The 23,003-nt window shown below is 41.0% G+C and overlaps 1 protein-coding gene across 3 annotated transcripts in view; it reads left to right on the top strand.

The window, feature by feature from the left end:
- The window catches only part of Fstl5 (follistatin-like 5), a 152,232-nt gene that overhangs the window by 67,520 nt on the left and 61,709 nt on the right, over nt 1–23,003 (top strand). The gene's annotated exons all lie outside the window — the stretch shown is intronic.

Here is a 23,003-nt window from a genome sequence, read left to right as displayed (position 1 = left end):
AACAATTTTCCGCGAACGCGTATGTGTACTCTTCAAGAATATTTTTTTGCCAGTGCTATTTGTACGTGGATAAAAACGCTTTTCCCAATGTTGCTCACTTGATAAAATTAACTAGTGAATATCATCTTTTTTTTTTTTAATATATAATTGTCAAGTAAAACGTCGAACAGTAATGCTTTTGTCAATGACGTGTTAATTGACAAATAACATTTGTAAATTCTGGCGCTTCGATTGAAACAGTATTTCAATGTAATAGCAAGAAAGACCAATAAAATTTATTCAAGATCGAGCACTTGTTCATTTGTACACGTGCAGGGATAAAAGCTCGGAAATGAAAAAGAAATTTCTATCTCCCTCCCGTTCGCGATATTAATATTCTGCAAAATAGAAGGTTGGAAAAAAAATTCTTCATTAATTCAAAGCCGAGCCATTCAGTAATTTCGGGAAAATCCATGGAGAAAATCGCGAAGTAGCACTATTACAATATTAAACCTGAAGCACCTCCGAGGAGCTTTTGATACACACCAAGCTGAACCAGCACACACGTGCACACATAAATCTAACGCGCAGAGCCCAGCCAGCCAGTCAGCGTATCCATTCTCTCTTTATCCCGAGCAGAGAGAGGCAGAGAGGGGGGGAGGAGAGCTTGCAAGCTCCCAGGGCTGTCAGCGTGGACACATACCACCGGCCAACGGCACACAAACGAGTAATTACTCGCCTGGAATTACTTGTCGCGTGACGCGCATTGTTCAACCCTGGGCCCCCCGGGGCGCGTTTTTCTTGTAAACTGACGAACTGCGAGCCACTGCGAATTAAACGTGGCCAGCTTTTTCAACGCGACACTCGCCACACCCCCTCCTAGTGTATACACGCACGGCTCTCTATTTGTCCCTGCACGAAGTCTAATAGTGTTTCGTTTATTTGATTCTCTCTCTCTTTTTTTTCTTTTTTTTTTTCACCCCTTTCTAAAGGTTTTTCTTTCAAATTTCAAAGTTCGAAATCGAAATGCGCGTAGACGCTCGAGCGGAAAATATTACAACCAAAGTTTCCCCCGACAAACAAAACTATTTTCATTTACTGCGAGTGGAAAAGGAAGAGCCGACAGCTGCAGACAAATGGTCCTTCCTTGAAGCAATTGCAATAGCAAATTCGATCAAAAGTGTTTGTATCGTATGAATTACAGTTTAATTCCTTCCACCTGCCTTTAAAAGCTCCACCCCTCCGCACTGCCCCCTTTCTTGTCTCGGAAACAAAGACTCGGCACCAGCAACGAAATTAACTCGAGACAAACAAGTGCGAGTTTTCCCTTCCGCAAAACTCGTCTCTTCTTTACCTTTCGCGGAAAACAATAGGCTCGGCTGGCCAAAACTACGCACTGAAACGAGAGAAGACACTTACAGCCAAAACCTCCCCTATACCTACACTTGTACTTTCCATGTCGCTGCGACTCTGGTCGCGAAACGAGATCCGCAAGTTTCGTCGCTCCTGTACAAGCTTCTTTTTTTTTGTGTTTGCTTTTACATTTTTACGACGTCCTATTGTTTCGAGTCTTTTGTGCCGAGTACGCTCGGCGAGTTGATCACTTACCCAGCCAGGTGTCCTGAAGCGTGTAGCCCACGAGGTAAGACGGAGACGACAGCGTTCGGGCCGTATATAATCCAGCGTGACTGGACGCGAGATTGAAACTTTGGGGTTGTTTGGTAATTTATGGAGTTCCGGTTAATGAAGGCGGAAGGAAGTGGTGGAAATAAAGGGCTGGCCCGAGATCGGATGCAGTGGGTTTTACCCTCTCCCTTGCAGCACTTATTTGCTCACTTGTCTTGTAAATGATATGACGCAAACTTATATCGGATGGAAATTAACTTATCACTGGAAAATGTGATGTAAGAGTGTTTTGTGGTGCGAAGAGTCTAGATGCATAGTTGGATGTGTCTCGGGGTCTAGACGATGGATTATCATTTTTACGGTAAGTAATTGGGTTAGTGACGTAAACTGTAGCCCCGTGCGTCCCGAGCTTGCAACGGAAAGCGAGCGGGACTCGGTCGCTCGTTATCGGAGGTAAGCGCATACGTCAAATGAGTATAGTCACCTCATCAAACGCTCCTTACCCCGGAGCCACAACAATTAAGAAGTAAAACGAACGAAACGAGGGAACAAAGAGCTCATCGGCGGGGAACAAAAGCTCGGGGTCTCGCTGGTTGCTCTCGTCTAATGAGGCGTGCCATCGAACTACGGATGCGTTGCAATTTAATTAGGAGGGAAGGTTTGTTCTGCCTTAAAACGTTGAGTGAACGGTCTAGAATTATTCGATTCTGACCCCAATGCTAAGTCGAGCTTGGCTCGATTATCCTTGTGTCTTCGACGATTTTCCTGGTAGTTCATTGGAAATTTTTTTTTTTTTTTTTTTTTTTTTGTCACGATCGTTGACAGGGCGTATTCATACGGCTTTCTGGGGTGTGGAAATCCTAATTTGAGGATGAGAGGAAGTCAATCCAATGGAACTTCAAGTGACATCCTAAAACAGTTTTTTTTTTTTAAATTCTCCTTCTAGGAGTTTATTGAAAGGGAATAGTAATGAACGAAAGGCAGTTCCATAAAAAGACATTTCGAAAATTTGATAGCATCATAGTCCAGACTGTGGTATAAATCATGATCGACGAGCCACTTACGCGTTCACAGTCCCCCCATGAATTTGTATCACTCGCTGTACATATAAATCGAAAGGTAAGACGCATACCTGCAGAGGAGGGTGCACCGGGTGTATTCCACTCCTCTTTAAAGCACAGCACTAGATTTATTCGGCGTTGGAGGGAGGAGAGGGAAAAAAGGGACGAGATAAACGGCCGCTTGGCTTTTAGCCGGTCGACAAAGTTCCGAACTTTCCAAGCCTCCTAGGATTTTTCTTCTTCTTCTTCTTCCACTCCGTGTTTCTCTTTATTTTTCATACATAACAGCTTGACAAATTTTTCATAAAGTCGCAACGAGGATACTCTCTCTCTCTCTTTCTCGTTTCCCGGCAAAGTTGACGCGATTTATGTTTGATGATGTACACTGGGAGTTCGCCGTCGGCACGGACTTTGGCCCCACCGTCGTTATTTTTCTCTTTACAATCATTGCTATTAAATTTCCCCGAGGCTCTCTCCAGTAAAATGCGCCCTTGACGATTTCCCGACGAGATAAGCCCACGCTATATTATCATAAATTTACGAGAAGTTTCCTTCCTTGGGTACATGTCTGGTATTCGTCCGCAGACGTGGTACTCGTGGAGTGCAGTTCTGATGATGTAGTTGATGGCTGTAGCTGTACTATTCACAGAAAAAGTGTCAAAGGATAATGTACGTTGAAAGTTTGCAGTGAACAAAGTCTGACGTTTATTGTCATTACGATAAAAAAAAAGGAAATTTTTTCCACCCACCCAGCAGGGGAGCTTCAAACGATTTTACATCGAACAAAAAAATTATCACTCTTCGGTCTCTCCATTGTTTTCGCACATCATTATAAACAACTATACCATGCAAGGAAAAGAAAACCATACCTCGTCTACGCAATGTCAAAGACTAAAAGAACAAAGCTCTCCTTATCTGCGCATCCCCCCGCAAACGATCATTTTCCCGCGTCAAAAGCGTCACCCGGGGGTGAGCTTCGCATCCCTTCCGCTGCGCTGGAGAAGTAAGAAGGGAAAAAAGTTTAGCAAAAGATTCGATATATAATAATATACACTCGGCGTTGCGTCTTTCCACACTCGTGGTGCCATTGACACGCGAGTTTCCCGAAGCTGGCGCGCTCGTTAAATGCGATCATGTGTGCGCGTGTCGGTGTTGCCCGGGACTTTTAGCTGGACGACGGCCAAAATCGTTTTCTGAACCGTAGAGGCGGACACTACCACTACTTTCGCTGCCACTCGCGTATACGGTATATACAGGGTAGGTAGAAGAGGACGAAAGTACACGGAAGTGGCGATGCTACTGCTGCTCTACGCTTATAAGCTCAAGGTGCAGATAAGAGGAATGGCTTTTATATTCGAAGAAGCGTGTGTGTATTTATACGTCGGCGCGTGACTACTTTGTAATAGCGCGATAACGGAAGCAAATCCGCGATATTGATCTAGCTGAATCTTGATAAAAGAGAATGTGAAGAAAAATTGTGAGCCGTTCAAACGGACCAGTTCCGAGGAGGAATCTCGTTTAAAAAGAGTTTTAGGATTGCCTTGTCTACAATAACGGTAAATAATTCAAAAAAAAATTACTCATCAAAATTTGTAAAGTTAAAACTATTAGTAACTTCTGAATCAGTGGTTATTTGCATCGAGAAAAATCTTATGAGATTGTATCAATCATAATTTCACTAACTCAGTTGTATACACATACTTTAGATCTGGACTTACAGGATTCGTTCAAAAATTGTTATTACCAGATTGTAGTTTTGGCACATTTATAGTACGTTTGTATTTATGTTTCGTTAAATTCACAAGCATGAAAAAACCGATCCAACGATACAAAGTTTAAAGACTCTGACGCTTTATACGAGTTCTCTTTTACCCGTTCACTCGTGCTTTTTTAACCATTTGCGTTAGCACTTTTGAGAGCCTTGAATTCTCTACGTGACACTCAGTTTTCCCTCTTTTGGAACAAAAAGAAATATCAACTGTTTACTCGTGTGTGCATGATAACTGAACAGGTAGAATGTTTGGTTATGCAAGCGAATGATGCACTGAAGCTGCAAGACTCAAAAGTAGCATTTAGAATGAGAACAAACACAAAAAATAAGCTATTTGTCGTTGATTTCTGTTTTGAAAGTCATAACTTTTTGTTTATATTATTTTTACTAATGTTATTGTTATTATTATTTACCCTTATGATTTTTCTTATAAGATAGAGACATATTTAATACCTTTGAAATCCAAACAAATAATGACCGGATTAGTGGTTTATTACTAAATTTCTTAGGTTATTCGACATGATGCTTTTATTTTTAATTTTATTATTGATTACGTAATTAAGAGTTATGTAAGTAAAATGATTTTTCAGTTAATAATTTCCAAGAACAAGAAATCAAAGCTTATGTTACATCAAAGGTAAACTGAAAAACACCTGTGTTTACTTTACAATACAATGATCAAGATATTTTTTTCGCTCATTACTTTAAATGTATCGATTTTATTTATTATATTTGATTAATGTTTCACGTGAACAACCAAATTAACCATTTAAATTTTTTATCTTAATTATTATTAATACGTGATAAATTATTTATCTCGTGACCTATTTAGAAGTTAAGAAAGAAATGAGTTTCTTATTATACGGTATTTTTCCTTTTTCGTAATAAAAAGACGTGTGTTCAGAAACATGAAAGAGTCTCTGTGAGGCAATGTTTGTAAGACAAAATATGTATTAAAACAATTTTTAATATTATTCTCTGTACGTATAAATTATTTCCACCCTTTAATATTAGTGAATTGATTTATTTAATAAATAATTAAATTAATAAAAACACTCATTGATTAGCTTGCTCTTTCATATTTTTTCTGAAAGATTTTAAAAGACATAATTTGAATGAGAATTCAATTGTGTGTAACAAACTTTGTAATACATATAAGAAACATATTTAAAGGATAGCAGAATTCAGTTTAAGCTTACTTAACACTCAAAATGTCAACAAAAGTTTGGACTGTTCTCTTGTGCAGTGTCACTTTAGTTTTGGTAAATTAAAAATATAAAAAGCTCGTTACATTAATCACGCTGTAAGTACGATACTTATGACATAATTTTTTCGTATTTTTAGGCTTTTCCACAAGGTAAAATATCTGATCATCAAAATAATGTTGTTAACACTGAAAAAATACAAGAATACCCTGAAATTCAGGTGAAGTTTTAACTTTGCAAACAAATAATACATTTAAATACTTAACAAAAATTTAAGTCTTTATATGTTACCCCCCTATCGTACTGTATCTTACAACTAATTAAATTTTTTATCTGTAGGTAACGTCTGGCACATTAGAATTTCCTACAAGTCAACTTAAAAAAACTAAAGTTAATCCGGACACTAAAGTAGAAAGTTTTCATATAACACCAGAAGTAATTAATATTGATATTGAATAGTACTAAATAGCAGATAAGAAAATACTTCCCATTTCCTCGATTAAAAAAATCGTGTTTTTATTTTCTAGTGTGTTAAAACAAAAATTACTGGTTTTTACATTAAAAACTATAATGCCACGGTAAAATATTGTAAAAACCTGGAAAACGATGAAGAAAAGTCAAAAACTAAAAACGACGATGATGATCACATACAACAAATGGAAGAACAAATAGGCCAACGCACAGGAGATGATTCGAAAATTAAAGAAGAAAATAGCAATGAGACGGAAGATGAAGAAAGTGTTACTATGCACGCACAGGAAACAGAATATAATGATAAAAATGAAGAAGACTACATTACTCAAATACAAATAGAAGGAAAATTTAAAAACACAGTAGAAGGTACTATTAAAAATAAAAAAGAACATGTTGATCCAGTACAAAAAGAAGAGAAAGTAAGTGTACATGCTAAAGAAACTTTGACAACTGAAGCAGAGAGTATTAATCAAGTACTAGAAGAAAAAGACAGTAATGATATTGACGACAACTTGCAAATCAAAAAAGAACATATTGATCCAGTACAAGAAGAGAAAGTAAGTAAACATAGCGAAGCAACTTTGACAACAGAATCAGAAAGTGTCGAAAAAGTACAAGAAAAAGAAAGAACCTATGATACCGATGATAACCTGAAACCAGAAAAAGAACCTGTCGAGCCAGTATTAGAAGAAGAGATGGTAGCTATACACGCAGAAACAACTTCGACAACAAAAGCAGAGAGTGTTGAAGTAGTACCAGAAGAAAAAGAAAGCAACGATATTGATGATAATAAAAAAATTGAAGAAGAGCATGTTGATCCTGTACAAGAGGAAGAAAAAGTAGGTGCTCACGTTGAAGCAACTTCAAAAACAGAAGCAGAGAGTGTCAAAATAGTAACAGAAGAAAAAGAAAGCAACGATATTGATGACAATAAAAAAATTGAAGAAGAGCATGTTGATCCTGTACAAGAGGAAGAAAAAGTAGGTGCTCACGTTGAAGCAACTTCAAAAACAGAAGCAGAGAGTGCCGAAATAGTGAAAGAAGAAAAAGAAAGCAATGATATTGACGACAACTTGCAAATCAAAGAAGAACATATTGATCCAGTACAAGAAGAGAAAGTAAGTAAACATAGCGAAGCAACTTTGACAACAGAATCAGAAAGTGTCGAAAAAGTACAAGAAAAAGAAAAAACCTATGATACCGATGATAACCTGAAACCAGAAAAAGAACCTGTCGAGCCAGTATTAGAAGAAGAGATGGTAGCTATACACGCAGAAACAACTTCGACAACAAAAGCAGAGAGTGTTGAAGTAGTACCAGAAGAAAAAGAAAGCAACGATATTGATGATAATAAAAAAATTGAAGAAGAGCATGTTGATCCTGTACAAGAGGAAGAAAAAGTAGGTGCTCACGTTGAAGCAACTTCAAAAACAGAAGCAGAGAGTGTCAAAATAGTGAAAGAAGAAAAAGAAAGCAATGATATTGATGACAATAAAAAAATTGAAGAGGAGCATGTTGATCCAGTACAAGAAGAAGAACAAGTAAATGAACACGCCGAAGCAACTTCAACAACGGAAGCAGAGAGTGTCGAAATAGTAACAGAAGAAAAAGAAAGCAACGATATTGATGATAATAAAAAAATTGAAGAGGAGCATGTTGATCCAGTACAAGAGGAAGAAAAAGTAGGTGCTCACGTTGAAGCAACTTCAACAACGGAAGCAGAGAGTGCCGAAATAGTAACAGAAGAAAAAGAAAGCAACGATATTGATGACAATAAAAAATTTGAAGAGGAGCATGTTGATCCAGTACAAGAAGAAGAAAAAGTAAATGAACACGCCGAAGCAACTTCAACAACAGAAGCAGAGAGTGTCGAAATAGTAACAGAAGAAAAAGAAAGCAACGATATTGATGATAATAAAAAAATTGAAGAAGAGCATGTCGATCCAGTACAAGAAGAAGAAAAAGTAAATGAACACGCCGAAGCAACTTCAACAACAGAAGCAGAGAGTGTCGAAATAGTAACAGAAGAAAAAGAAAGCAACGATATTGATGATAATAAAAAAATTGAAGAAGAGCATGTTGATCCAGTACAAGAAGAAGAAAAAGTAAATGAACACGCCGAAGCAACTTCAACAACAGAAGCAGAGAGTGTCGAAATAGTAACAGAAGAAAAAGAAAGCAACGATATTGATGATAATAAAAAAATTGAAGAAGAGCATGTTGATCCAGTACAAGAAGAAGAAAAAATAACTGAACACGCTGAAACAAGTTCAACAATGGAAGCAGAGAGTGCCAAAATAGTGAAAGAAGAAAAAGAAAGCAATTATATTGACGATGTTAAAAAAATTGAAGAGAAACATGTCGATCCAGTACAAGAAGAAGAAAAAGTAGGTGCTCACGTCGAAGCAACTTTTACTACAGAAGCAGAGAATGTTAAAAAAGTACAAGAAAAAAAAGAAAGCAAGTTTACAGACGATAATAAAATAACCGAAGAGGCCTATGTCGATCCAGTACATGAAGAAGAGAAAGTAAAGGCACAAACGGAAGCAACTTTGACAACTGAAAAAGTAAGTGAATACACTGAAGCAATTTTATCGACTGAAAAAGTAAGCAAACATACTGAAGCATTTCCAACAACTGAGCACACTGAAGCAATTGTGACAACTCCTAAAGTAATTGAACACCCCAAAGTGCAATCGACAACTGAAAAAATAATAAATTATACAAAAATACATTTGGAAACTGAAAAGGAAAATGTTGGAAAAAAACAATGTATTCAATCTAAAAATGTTAAGTGTTGTAAAAAGTCTAAAAACTGTCCAGTTCTAACAGATGTACACCACAAAATAAAGGTAACGTTACAATTTTTGGTATAAAATAAATTTATGCATATCGAAAAATAATTCTACTAAATGTATTAAATTTCATGATACAGGAAGAAACATTAAAAAGTATTGACGATAAATTAAAAAAAATGATGGACTTGTATGACTATTTCTGGAAGAAGAATGTTAATGATATGGCCAAGACGATAAAAAGGGGGGAATGTAATGTCAACAAAGTTAGAAAATACGGTCCAGATGCGGTGGACAGGGCTGAACGCACTTCACGAAAGCTTTTGAATGAAATAGTAACAAAGTATAACCTACTCCTTGAAGGAATAAGGGGAGAAATTGAAATTCTCAGAAAGCGATCATTGGAAGTAAAGAATTCGTTATATTAGTTTTAAAAAATTGAAAAGTTAATGTACTCAGCATGACTTTTTTAAATGTATTTCTGTTTTTTGTAAATATGTTATTGAGTCATCTATTCATTACACTATATTACTTCTGTTCTTATGTTTAAAGAATTTTAACCATACGTTCATACACTTGACAAAAAAAAATTCCATGGCAAATTCGTTGTCATTCAAAATATTTTACATTTTTCGAAAATAAAACACAAATGTAATCGCTTTTGAAACTCTTTTGATAAAACAATTTTACCTCACCACTACACCATTGCAGAAGTCATTTGGCAAGTTAAAAGTGTTATATGCATTCAAATCAACGATGCATTTAACAAATTTAGCTTAACACGAGAACTTTCTGTAAGCATTTAAAATGAAAAATGGTAATTCGGGCCTAAAGCAAAAAAATTATAAGTCACGCAAAATCGTATCTAATATTTCAAAGCCCGTGAAATAGGCTCAAGGGGTTATTGTGTCCTCAGCTTTTCAATGATGAGAGGGAAATCCGAGATGGCGCGTTTTCTGTTTTTACCTTCCTCCTTTCTCATACAAACGCATACGTACATACATGACCTTTCTTTCTTTATACTATGAAAAAAAAGCTTTTTTACTCAAAGACATGTGGGTGTGTGTGCATGTATGTGTACGTGTACGCATACATCGTGATACGTTTTTACTGGGTTGGAAAAAAGGGAGTACGCAAGCTTCTTTCTCCTTCATTTCTTCGCACAGGTGTACGAGTCTTCAAAAGCTTATAATTACTCGGGGTAGAGATACGTGCAACTCCTGGCTTTTGAATTCTTTATGTAGCTAAGAGTTCGCAGTCGTGGGGAAAATTTACTGGTGAACAGTTCTCTTGATGACCTACTTTTTTTCCGTAAAGAGTATTCATTTGGATTATTTTGTTAACTATCGTGAGTTTCATTTTTCAAGAGTCCGATTTGCGACACATTGATCTTACTAAAAAATAAAAAAGTCTCATGATGGAGTTTACTTATGAAACAAAATTTATTTCGATATTATTCGCTTATGCTTTCAGTACGAATTAATTTATTTATTTAAAAACCAAACACAAATTTTAAGCGTTTTTATGATCCAAAAAAAAATAAAAGCAACACTTTACAATGAATGCCTTCATAACGTTGGCAATGGCAGTCCCATGATTCCCGAACCAAAACACCAATAGCCGCGTAATCCTCGATTTTGCGCGTTATTTACTTAACAAGCTTCGCAAACCGCGGTGGCGCTGCACAGCACCAAAACTAATTGCAAAAAGCACCGCCAATATTCAAGCCTCCCATCAACTACCTCTCTATCTTCCTCCCTCCCCCTCTTCGGAGCACCATAACGCACAGCAGCAGCAGAACGTACCATAAAACCATCGGATAAATAGCGCCGATAGCCCGATAGACAGCTCAATTATAGAACGAGATTAAACTCTGCCTGCCCACCTCCACAGCAGTTGGCCGAGATAACATCTCCATACTAGAGAGAGGAAGGGAGAGGGGTGCGAGGTAGACGACTGAAAAAAGTAGCCACCACTGCCGAGCACACAAATAGCCTCGTCCTCCCAATTAGTAACTCACATTCGAGCAACTCCCTTTTTCTCCCTTTTTTTTTCACCCCCACGACAAATTACGGGACTTGAAAAATTTTGGAAGAAGGTGAGTGGGTGGACGGAACGTATGACGTCCAATTTCGGGGACGACTCCCTCGAGGCTGATGGTGCACCAAAACGAGTCGACTCGACATCCATCTGGCAGGAAACGACGCGCGTGGATTATAATTTTCGCGAAGCGAGATTTCGATCGGATTTTTCAGCAGATTGCGATGTACGTACCTGCATGCGTACTTTTTTTCGATTGGTTCGACGCGGGACGTTTTCCATGAGTTTAACACGACAGAAAAATTATCGAATAACTTTTGTAAATGTCAAAAGCCCCGATTTTCTCTTCAAGTGAGTCATTAACTTTATTATCAAGATTATTTTCTGGTTCTTACATAAAACATATATTCCTTTATTAATGAAATAGCCACTTGAAATTTTAATAAGTTGATGTAGATCGTAGAAATCAAATTAGTTTCAATTTACGGATGATTGCGAGTTTTTGAAGAAGCTTATTAATCTTAGATGAAGATGTAGTGTAGCATCTGCTAGATGTAGAGAGAAGCGATATTTCACTGCGCTCATTAGCGAGAAAACTTTATTAGGAGCTAAAGAACCTTGGCGTAAAAAAAGCGTGAAAATTGTCACATGCATTCACCTAAATGGTGTAATTACGCTGAAAAGTATGTCTTGCCTTTTTTTCCTTTTTTTTTTGTAAAATTTTTGTTACATAAAGTTGATAGAGATTCTTTTAAAGGCTATGGGTAGATGTTGTCGTGTGACTTTCATGTTTAAAAAAATAAGGTATTCGATGTAATAAATTTAATTTAAAAATGGTCTTTCAAGGTGTTTTTCTTTCATGTTTAATGGATTGCACCTAATTTGTTGACTTGAAAATTTTGCTTCGTTAGCAAGTCAATAAATCAAGTAAAAAATAACGATATCATTAAGTATACAGGTTTGTTGACAGAGCAGCATCTACTCGTAACATTTTTCATAATTTTACAAAAGGCTGCACTAATTTTAAATTAAATTTCGATGATTTTTCCAAAACTGATGCATTATACATTAAAGTTATTATTAGCTTTAAAAAAAATTTTTTTTAATCTTTCGATTAATTGACTATAACTGTTAAATAAGCTGATCAGACACTAAGCCATTTATTCAAAAGTTAATTCTTTTACGCACGTGAAGCGTATATTTTTACAGCATGAAAAATGTACATTTAAAATGTAAATTGTAATTCACTTTTTTTCGACAGGTGTAAGATTTAAATACTAACGCGCATCCCCGAAATTAATTTGAAATTCTTCAACAACAGATTTAAAATAAATCTCCAGAAAAGCAGACCAAAATACATATCCAGCTCGATGCATTCCGTATTAAAGTTGATGCGATATGAATTATGCAGCGGCTCAAAAATTGCATGCACGAATTTAATTTCAAATTTTACATTTTCCGTGGTACTAAAAATGTATATTTTCAGAGGTACCCGAAATGATATTTTACAGGTTAAAAAAAAAAAAAAAAAAAATCATCTGTTACAAACCATGTAACTCTGCCAAGGGAATTAACGCAAGAGCCTTTGGTCGGTAGCATCGAGATATTTTACGACCACCCACTACGCTCTAATTCTGTGTTTTCTGCGTTACGTGAAAATACACTTTTTTGTTGCTGGGACGGGATGTTTGTTGTCTCTGCGCTATTTTCCAGAGCCCCGACGTCCAACGTCTTTTCTGCCAAGCGTTTTTTTCTGTCCTGCTCTTTTGTCTCTGCAGCAGATACATATATAGAGAAGTTTTTCGCTTTGTGTGTAAGTGCAAGTGGTGGTTATGGGTTGTGTACCGAAGCAAATGTTAAAACTCTGCCATGCCGCCGGGGACTTTTAAAAATACGATGTTTGGGTTGGATGCGGTATTAAAAGTGCACGGCAACAAACTGTCTGTTAAGCTTTTTTGGTGATAATGTTAATCTAGGAACGTACACAACGTTTTATGAAAATATCGATAATTTTCCTCCACTGTTCTTATACTCAAAGACGTTTGAGGTAAATAAGACGAAAATAATACGATTCACCTCATATTGAACAGTAATTATATCAAATAATCACACAACTTGCATTAACAGTAAAACGAATCAATTGATGGATCAAACAATCTAAAAACTGACAATAAACTTGCTCCAGTCTCAAAGAAAAAAAAAAACTCTCCCCACCATGTCCCCCATATACAAGCACTTTTACATCCTCGTACAGCCCTGCAGAGAGGATAAACTCCGAGCATTCCCCCCTCGGCATCTGACTGTTTTACGGCGCGATTTCGGCCCTGAGGCGAGCTCGCGAGGAGTACGAGATTATAGGCGAGGATTCATCCCTCGCGAGGCCGCTGCAAAACTTGGCAGTCTCCTCCTATTCTTTCTCCCTTATCTCTTTGCCAGGTGGACGTTAACGAGCGCGAAACCCTTGCGAAACAGGAGAGGCAGACTCGGGGCCGTAAAATACCGGCTGCTCGTGTTTTATGGACAGTTTATCGGGGGGCGAAGGCTACGTCGGGTTACCCGAGACTTCATTATGCTCCGGGGATAATGTCGCCACGTGATTATCCTACTTGTTGATTAAAACTTTATCCGAAATATTCCACAGATCCCAGAATGATCGAACATTCGGAGCACAAAAGTGCGAAGGGACGCAAGTAGAACAACCCGAGTTTGGTCAGACGGCCGCGAGCACGTGTTTCGTCGTAAATACAAAATATAATGAGCGAGGCAGATTGCGAGCTTCCTCTCCTCCTCGGGCTTTTAATTTCGGAGTAATTAAAAGCTCGCGACCCCAAGCCCCCGGTATTTTTTCCTCTCGAATTACTTTTAATACGGAGGCAACAAAGGAGGGGCACGCCAAGCGATCCGAAAAGACGCGGCAACTGCAGACCCGAGCGGAAAGAGAAAATAGAGCTAGTTCGAGTAATCCGAGCGATGGTATATATACAGCAAAGGAAGGGGGGGGGCTGCAACAAATTAGAGGAGCGGACTTGGGAGGATCGCGGCGAAGGAGGGAGGGGTGGAGCGAATGATTAAGCCGAGCGCCCGAGTGGATTAACGCGTGCGGCCGGCTCTTCTCTTTCTCCCCGGGAGAAATCCGCGGATCTCTCTCGTGCCGCTGTCGATGGCCACCTTCTCGCCTCGTCCCTCTTGGCTTCCAGTAATTCTTGGAGATTTCTCCCCTTCCCAGCTTTTCCACTCCCCCGCGTTTTTTTCTCTTTTTCATCGCCGAGATCGAGTCTTGCTGAGTCTTACTCTACTCGAGAGGAAATCATCGGAGAACACATACGTATATAATATAGAGACGAGACGAACAACTGGTCGATTATCGCTTCGCTGTTCGAGCAAAAAGTACGTACCGAAACGAACGTTTTATACGCGGGGGGATGGTACTCGAAAGTTTTGCTCTCCCACCGATCGTTAAAAAAAAAAAAAAAACAACGATAGGCGCATCGACAACTATATATACGTATGGTGTTTCCGTTAATTGCCCATCGCCCGAGTTTTCGTTCAACCGGTTGCGGAGTTGTTTGCCCTTTGCTCGGGGGTGCGTCGTCACACAAAGGTAATTGCCGATCGGCGTGCGTTTCTCCGATTTGCACAAAGAATTTTCGTCGAGCGATCGACCGTCTGTTGGCTTGGAATGTATACTCTGCCTCCGTAACGAGAGCCAATCGAAAGCCTTCTCCTTTCTCAATACAACCACGCTATCTCTCTTATCATCCCAGAGGAGACTATTGACTCTGGATCCCCGCGAAAATGAAAGATCAACACCGGTCTCGGTTCCTCCGGCTCGTTTGGTCTACCCCCTCTGTTATCATCCTTTTTTTTTTTCCTCCCCACTCGTGATTTGAAAGTCAAGAAGGGTGTATCCATCCTCTCCCTTGGCAAGCAAGAAAAGATCATCATCCCTCTCGGCGCGTGGAGGCTTGGTCATTTCGTAGTCACCGGTGCCTCCAATTACCATTCAATTATAATCGGCCCCATATCCTTGCTATCGCACCACCTATACCCATCGCCGCTACAACACTGTTGGCCGCAAATTTCCAAGCTCAGTGCAAGAGAGAGAGAGAGGGGTATTTTTCCACCGCACGTATGCGCCCCTCATCCCGGGGGCGGGTGACAATAATCGCAAATTGCAGCGAATCCTTCGGTCCATTAAATCTGGTTTGCCTTCCCTCTCTTCCCCATACCTCGTAAAGTTCGAATGCTCGTGCACGCTCTTTGCTCTATCCACATAACATCCGTGCGATCGTCAATCCACCGATGATTTTCCAGCTCTGCATTTACCGACCCTCGTACTCGCCGATTCTGGTACCATACCCTTGTGCGTGTAAGCTTTTTTTTTTGGGTTTTGGGGGATATTTTGTGAAACCAGCGAAAATTCCCACGAGGCATGGATTTCTCGAAAAATCTAAAAAAGAACACGAGTTTGACTGGCGAAAGACAAGCGAAAATGCACGAGAAAAGAGTACAAAGTTCCTCGACGGGAGGAAGAAAGTGCGCCCAGTGTCTAAATAAAAGCAGCAGCGGCGCGCTCGAGTAAGTCCATCGAGTGAAACTCCGTCGGAGCGGGCTTTGGGAAAATATACCCTCCTCCCCGTTTTCTCCGGAAAATTTCTCGCTAGACCAAAAGAGATAGACAGACAGAGAGCAAAGTTCAATCTCCGGCTGCGCCGTGTCTATCCATCCTTTCCCATTACGAGTCCAACCAGCTGGGCCGATCAAAGTAGCCTCCTCTCTCTCTCTATACCTCGCACTTTCCTCCCATACCCCCGAGGCGATACGCGTGTGTGTGTTTGAGTGGACGCGCTTCGGTTTGTTTGTCTTCCCCGTGAGGTCAATTCTGCGAAATGAGAATACAAAGCTGCTACTGCGCCGCACTGTCCACACACACACACGTACAGGGTACACGTGTGGCTCTGCTCTGTTGACCACGGAGCTTTCAGCGTCAATTTTGGCTACTCACCCTCGCACTGTCGCAACTTGCCGCAAATTGCATAATCCATGTTTCACAGGGAGATATCGAGTGGTGACTCGGTTGGGTCGACCCGTGCTTTTTCCAATCATTTCCGTCCGGAAGATCTCCTCATCCGATTTCTGGATAACTGGCAGAGCTCGACGAGCCAGGGTGGAAGAAAAACAAGCTCCTTCCACTCGATCCTCCACAAATTATCCTCCTTCAATTTTGTACACCGAAAACCAGCGCACACATAAACGAGTGCTCGGGAGTAATCCGCGGAAAAGCCTCGGGAGTCTATTATAGACCGATAATCCCATCCCCCCCTGAATACACAGCCGCTGCTTCTTGGCTGGGGAGCCTCTTTTTCTCCCCCCGATGCACGTATCGTCCGTCACGGGAGCTCTCAACGGCTTTCCGGGATATTCGATCAATCCGAGCCCTCCCGGGCTATCGTCGATTCTTTTCCTTTACGTGCGATGATACATCAAGGCGCCCCTCGAGTCACGCGGAGCCGGAATTTAGGAAATCTGCATCTCAAGCGGACGCGGGTTATCGGGCCCATACGTCTGCCCACTTCTCATCGCGATAACCGCGTTCCGGCACGTGATGCGAGGAGAATCTCTCATAGGACTCTTGCATCGCCTTACGCGTATAGGCATACGAGGGAAATCGGGGGGAGGATGTGTGTATACATATATAAGTGAGCGTACGCGCATACGCGGAGGCGCGAAGAAGCGTGGGGGCGAATGCTGATGTGGAGGGTAGAGCTGCAGGCACGTTGGTTCGATAAAAGCTCACCGTATGGCCGACCAGATGGGCTGGACGTGCTTATTGTTTTCGGGGTGTACGTAATTGGCGACCCGGAAAAATTGAACTGTTTCCCGGAATTTATGACGATTTTCCATCGGGAAAGCCGTTACCGTAATCATCGTACTTTGACGAGTATGGGTTACAAAGTGGCTCGGAGTTATGTATATCCATACAAACTTTACTGGTATACCGTCTCCTCCAGCTCCCCCGAAAAAAAAACCAAGTGTCCTGACTACAAAATAATTTCGCTCCGAAGGATCCTCCCACGATCGCGTCATCTTCTCCGGCAATTTTCCCCTCCGCTCTTTACTCGTCTCAACTGCGGGGCGCCTACTGCCCTCGACTGCACACGTATATATATATATATATATATATATATATATGTTAATAGACACGAGAGCACCGCTGAAGAAGATCGAGAGGGGCAAGGGGGAGAGATAAAACAGCTCTTCGGGGTTGTTGAACTTGATGCAAAAGTGGAGGAGGCCGAGGTGCCGACACTGTCGCCGGTTCTCGTTACGCGACTTTCTTGCTGACGCACCGGGGGCTTATTGCTTGTTGTTGTTGTGGGGAGGGGGGGATTCATCGATTATATAGTTTCGCCGAAAAATCAATCGGTCGCAACAATAAATGGCGTTTCGGATGAATAGCGACTCCGGAAGCCCGCGTGATGCGACCACGTATCTCTGGGCAAAGTTACAGCTCTCCCGTCCGAAAATATCCGACGCGTGTGCGGCACACCACCGCGAGCGTTTCGGTGGCGGGTCGAGGGGACCCGAGCTTTTTGGCTTCCAATTATGATTCGCGAATACCGTCCTGTTAAATATACGGTTTGGCGTGCCCTCGGATTTATCGCTGGTACAGTGCAGTACTTTGTCGTTTCGCGCGATGCCGCTGCACCAGTCGGACTTTCCAAAGTTTCTCTTCGCTCTGCTGCGGTCGCCGCACCCCCTTGTACACGCGAAATTCAAACGCGTAATTGTTTACCGATCGGGATGGTAACTCGACGTTTTCTAACGAAAGAAAAAAAAAAAAACTTGTTTTCAACTCGGTTCAATCGAGTACTGGCTGCACCAACTTTGTCAGCGCGGGGCGATTTATCAATCCGCGGCCGATTTCAAATGCATGAAACAGTCCCTTTTATACCGCGCCGGAGAGTCCGAGCACTTCCATTCTCGTGGCGTCGATTTTTTAAATTCCCGATGGTGCGACGAGAGCCTGGAGAAATGACCCTCCTGGACCCAGTATACGGTGGCGCAGCTTATCTCTCCAGCGGAGACGCGTTTCGATGGATGAGCTTGGCTTTGCTCGACTGCGAGCTTTTTTGAGATTGTTTTTATTATTTTTAGAGTCGATGCTTTTTTTAACGAGAGAATTGGATGTATTTACCTATACCAACAATGAAAATTATTCATTTGGTTTGTCCAATAAACAAAGGTAAAATGAAAAATTTCCGTGAATCTCTTTTTCCATTTGCGACACGCACCACACGAGCTTATAAAAACTTGGCAATCATTCGTCATACGTGAAGGTCGAGCAACGTACATGCGAGGCAAACTCTGCAATTGGCAGTGTTCTACAAAAGAAGAGGGAAAAAGGAAGGGAGTGGAGAAAAAAAATAGAGAGAAGCTCCCCGAGTCCGGTGGCCGATGAATAATGCATTTTGTTTTATGTAATATGGATGCTATTACCCACCATGTAAAATGCATTTCCAGACAGCTGCCCCGGCTGTACACCTCAACCGCCACTTTATACCCCAACTCAGCTTCTTGTGCGCGTTTACGGTCGGCCCGCAAATACTCTAAAATCTCCTTGTCCTTTCCTTCGAGGCAGTTTGCAGACTTGTTTCATGTATACGCGTCTACATTTATATCACAATCGCTTGGTTTACCAAATGATTTGAGCGGCGATGTATTTAAACGTTTGAAGAAAAAAAAATAGCCAGCCCGAAGCTCTGTACCCTCGTGTCAAAAAAAAAAAGCGTCTCTTGGAGGGCATTAACAAGTCAGACCGAGGCGAGCATCCGGACGTGTATATCCGTGGACGCATGACGAAGATATAGTCGCCGATTGGGTCGGCGAAGCTTGTATGCAGGACGGGCAACCGGGTATATACGTGGGTGGTGATCGATGAACCCCCGGACCCGGATAAGGGAGCGTGGAGGAGGAGGCGAAAACGGGGAAAAGGCGGAGAACCGGCCGAGTGGAAGGGAAAGTGATAGATTATCGATGCCGAGGAATAGGGGATCGGTGCGATGGTGTACGTACGCGCGCACCAGGTTCCGCAAAATGCATCAGTTACTTACTTACCTTCAATTTTTTTTTTTTTTTTTTTTTTTTTTTGTTTTTTTTTTTTTGTTCACGCCAAGCTCAGCCATGTTTTTTCGCTGAAGTTTTGGTGATGCCCGTCTGGCTAAGCGTGTACCTGACAGTGCGGCGCTAAGGAGCTTACATACAAATGGCCCCCCGATGCGCCTCGTTAGACGCGATGAGGCCCCAAGTTTTTTAACCTTGGGTCCCAATATCACCGTCTCGGCTATCCTCGCCCGAGCGTATCTCGCTAGAGCGACGCTAGCTGTTATGCGAGGTCCAACGACCCATCTCTTCCTTTTAATTAATTTATGGTTGATACGCGTAGAATTGCGTTAGAGTTATTAAAAAAAGGGCCGATAAATTTGGTAAACAGCTGCTTTTTATTTTCAACGTCTTACCTCTACCGGCTGAGATCTCTGATTGTTATCATCAGTATCGACACTTTAGGGTTGAAAAAATAGATGACTTATTTTTTCGTGGGAATAAAAGTGCTTTTTATGCATTCAAATATCGAGACACCTTTTTTTTGCTCTCATCGATATTTCAGGTGTTACAATGAAGGAATGGCCTGTTAGTACCAAGTATAACAAGTAAATTCTTCGAACTCGAGTAGTAGGAGCCTCTTTTTTTCATTGCGACATTCTAAAGACCCAATGAAATCTTTGAAGGACAAGCCGAAGTTGAAGTACTTTTCCCACCATCACCTGCTCCCCGGAACCAATGCGAAAAACAGTTGATCCCCCCGCAAGGGTTTCCCCTTGTACTTATCCAAGAATAAATTAAATCCAACGCTTTTGCCGACTGCCTCGCTCTCTCGAAATAAAAGCCACCCTCCCGCCTGTCTGTATACAACCGCAGTTGCAGCGCTGCCTTTGCCCGAGACTAATTCGATTAGGCTCGCGTGGCCGGCTAATGTAGGACAGCCGCCGTAATCGAAACTCCGAAGCTTGTGCGCAAGGCATGTGGGTGTATGTGTATACTACAACTACACGTATCTACTTGTTACGAAAGAAGGCGAGGAAAGGAAAGCGTGTCGTCAGTTACCCTGGATAATATTATCGGTGCTGTGTTATCTTTGAATAAAGAATACAACGGGAAGTTTGAGACGTGAGAGTTACACGGTGCGGAAATGCGAGCTGTCGATTGTCAAACCTTGTCTGTAGGTGCAGGGTCCGAGACGAGGTGGTTCGGTAATTGAAAAATACGATGAAAATTGCTTTTTCTCCGGTTCCTCTGCACTCGCACAAATGCGTTACTATTATTGGTTTTATTCACCGTAAGAAATTACTTTTACGTATCGGATGGTTTTCATTTATTTTTTTTTTTATTTTTACACAAGTGATCACTGAAAAAAAACATCAGTAGCTCGTCAAAGTTTGGAGTGACTCTTTTCATTGGTCAAAGGGTTTAACACCCTTATTTATCCCCGTATGAATTATTGTTCATGTGAAAAAAGAGAACACTCGTATTTGACAAACTATTTAATGGGCCTGATAGATTTTATGAGTTTATCTTTCTCCTTACAAAATGATAAATCTTCTCAACTAACCCTTTAATACTTTTTTTCTTAAAGATGATTTCTATTGTTGAACTACTACAGTAAAATCGCAAATTGGTAAATTTATGAGTTAAAATATTGATTTTCGTTTCAGCTGTTGTATGTTCTTCAGTGTTAGCATCAGCTAGTTCACTGGCTAGCGGTTGCGATTCCACTGCCAGGAGAGATGTTTAATCACGAAATTATCATCTCTCACTTTCATCACCTGCTAAGTGGATCAGTGATGACCCCACTGAAGACGATATGTACACCGCCGTCGACACCTTTTGTTGCCTCGACTCTCATCTTCTTCTTGTGGACATGAAATTTTCCCCTCCAGCCATCTCGCAGTTGAATTCCGAATGAATATTTTCGATCTCCGACTCGACAGACCCTGCAGATCCCTTACTTATATACCCCGCCAAGCGCCACGTGCTCTTGAAAGTACATATTATCGGATGCGTCTAGTGCTGAAAGAGAGAATAGAAAGAGGGAATACCGTTTCGTTCATATACATCCAAGTACAAAGTGTTGCTGATATCAGGGACTTTCGCTCAATATCATAATTATGGTTGTGGCGTTGAATTGTTAGGACATCGGTTTTTTCAGCACCCTATTGGTAGCTTCGAAATTATTTGTGACTCCTTTTATGACTTACAAATAATCATGTACTTAAATTTTCCATGAGCATACCGCACTTTTCGAAGAAAATGAAATTATGCTTACCATTATTCCCATAATTGTTTCATGAGAAAGAAAAGAGGTGTTATCATCTTCTTGAGATGATAAAAAAAGTTGTACAGTAATTTCCGTATATGTCTGTACATTTTGTGCAATGACTACACACTCCCAGCATCTCTTGTCCAAGTGACGCTTTGTCAAAGAGCATCATCCCCCCAAAGCGAATCATGTATAGGTACTAGGTACATCGAGCACCTCTCACATTTCGTGCTCCACTCGAGAACTTGAACTCCGAGTACAGTTGTACAAGTATTGATGTAAAAAAATAAACCGAGCACATCATACAAAATCACCAAAAAGTTGATGTAAAAAAAAAAAAAAAAAAAAAAAGATTAGCCCACCCCCGTTAGTAGATCTGAACCACTCGCGCCTTTGCACAAAATGAAAAAGTAGAAAAAAAAAAAAAAAAGCTCAAGTCTGGCTGTCGCTTGCAGGTCTGCGGGCCCGAGTGACGTTGTCGCATACCTAGCCGTACAAGTATGTATGCAAGCCCGAATGCGACGCGAGAAACTAAAACTTTCAGCCCAAGTACATTATACGTATATGCAGCCTCCGTTTCCCCTCAGTTGGCGAACTTTGTTAATTCGATGTTACCATTGTTCGCGAAGGGAAGGCTTATATATACCTATACTTGTATACATACATTACACAACGGGGAAAGAGAAAAGGGGCGAAAGGGAAAATAATGCGCTGGTAAGCAGCCGGTATACTTACGAGATTTACGGGCACAATTAGTATCCATATACTAACGCGAGCGTCGTGTTAATTGTTTATCGGTTGTTTTCGTAATTGCGACGATTACGCGATTAATTTTGATTGACTTGAACGCGCGGATAGCTTCCACAACCACATCGTTTACTCGAGCGGCCTTTATCGCGATCCGATAATTTGTGTGTACCATCTCGAGTTTCAAACAGAACGTATACGAAAAATAGCAGAGAAAGAAACAATCGACGCGTATATGAGCCTCCGCGCCCGCACACGTTCACTCGATTCCATCTGTAGATTATACCCATCAATCCGATCGTTCTCTGTCGTCACGCCTCGAATTCTTGGGCAAACGAAATTCCCCTCGCGTATACTTATGTATATCCTACATGCGTTATCCCTTTCGAGAGAGCCCTACAATTTGGCCAATGAATTCCCGTGGGAGCACCTATACGCGCCTACTTTACATCGCATCGGAGTGGCGTGCCCATGAAGCCCAATCCCTTTCTAATTTGGCTCGCATTAATTATACACGGCCACTACTAATACCTACTGCCACTTTGCAGTCCTGCAGGTTGGTTTGGCGCGGGGCTGGTCGTGCTCGTTGGAAAAACTAATTTGCACCTCCATCGAACGAATAAGTACTCGGTGAGTGGCGTTGCTGTGCATTAGAGCTTTTCACGGGAATTTCCGAGTCCGATAATCTGTGATTTACACGAGAGGTGGAGAAAAAAAAGGGGGGCCTTCTTTTTTTGATCATAAATTAATTGTATCAAGGATGGATTTCTTTAAAAGAGAAACAAACCAAAAGTGCTTCAAATGGCTTGGAACTAACGAGGGGGGTGGGGGTGGAATTTCGAGCGGCTCGCGTGAGAGCATCGGTGAATGATCGTTATCGAGGAATCTATTGGCCTGAAACTGCTATCGCTACCACCTACGCTGGCT

The sequence above is a fragment of the Copidosoma floridanum genome, unplaced genomic scaffold, assembly GCF_036245765.1.
Source record: "Copidosoma floridanum isolate Cflo_tuat_1 unplaced genomic scaffold, Cflo_Japanese_pri ptg000030l, whole genome shotgun sequence".
In the NCBI taxonomy this organism is placed as follows: Eukaryota; Metazoa; Arthropoda; class Insecta; order Hymenoptera; family Encyrtidae; genus Copidosoma; species Copidosoma floridanum.
The sequence above is the reverse complement of the archived record's forward strand: the minus strand, read 5'-3'. Positions and strand labels throughout refer to the sequence as shown.